Source organism: Gavialis gangeticus, unplaced genomic scaffold (assembly GCF_001723915.1).
Source record: "Gavialis gangeticus isolate Ggan-Ray unplaced genomic scaffold, GavGan_comp1, whole genome shotgun sequence".
Classification (NCBI taxonomy): Eukaryota; Metazoa; Chordata; order Crocodylia; family Gavialidae; genus Gavialis; species Gavialis gangeticus.
This window is the reverse complement of record NW_017729034.1, coordinates 83,838,761-83,839,544: the sequence shown is the minus strand read 5'-3', so window position 1 is coordinate 83,839,544 and position 784 is coordinate 83,838,761. Positions and strand designations below refer to the sequence as shown.

At 28.8% G+C, this 784-nt stretch overlaps 1 protein-coding gene across 5 annotated transcripts in view; it reads left to right on the top strand.

The window, feature by feature from the left end:
* The window catches only part of STXBP5 (syntaxin binding protein 5), a 267,766-nt gene that overhangs the window by 164,327 nt on the left and 102,655 nt on the right, over positions 1-784 (top strand). The gene's annotated exons all lie outside the window — the stretch shown is intronic.

The window sequence follows — 784 nt, the reverse complement described above, 5'->3', positions numbered from 1 at the left end:
GTTAAAAAAAAAAAAAAAAAAAAATAGAATAGTTTCTATAAGAGGCTATGTTTAGTTGAGGAAATCAAGATACAAATGTTAAAATAGGTTATATAAAACTGGGAACTTTTACCTGATGCATCTTGTCTTATTTAGTAATGCTTATATCTGCTTTAATAACTAAAGTAAGGCTTTGCTGCTATACTCCAGAGGATCGATTATGTTCTAGTTGGAAAGCTGAGTTATACCCCCTGAATTAGGAATCCAAAATTTTTAAATGCACATGTAAAAATGATAGAAAGTAAAGGAAGTGGATTAGCACAGATAGTTGTGTTTTCTGAATATTAGATGCAACTAATGTATTACAAGGAAATTTACATCTTGATTTTGAAATCAAATCTTCCTTTGCAGTGCTTGCAACTGGAATAAAACCTTCTTTTCTTTTTAACCTTGTAAACTAAGCACCTGTCCTGGTATTTCCTGGAAATGCAGCATGTGTTGAATCTTACAAAGCCACATATTTAATCACTTTTCATATTAGAGAATTATATTCTAAGAAAATGCAAAGATGTTTTGGTTTCTAGAAGATTGATTTTTGAAAGCTGCATCAAAAACGCACATTCCATGTTTTCGTGGTGTGACAATGTTAATTGGTTTTTAATAAAGTTATTTCAAGGTATGAAATATACTGTGACCAGCTGTTAAATCTCTTTCATGTGGATATTTAAGTACATAATTAAATTTATAACATTCCATCTCTTTATGTAATGTTAATGCAGAAAAATAATTTTTTTTTTTTTTTTTT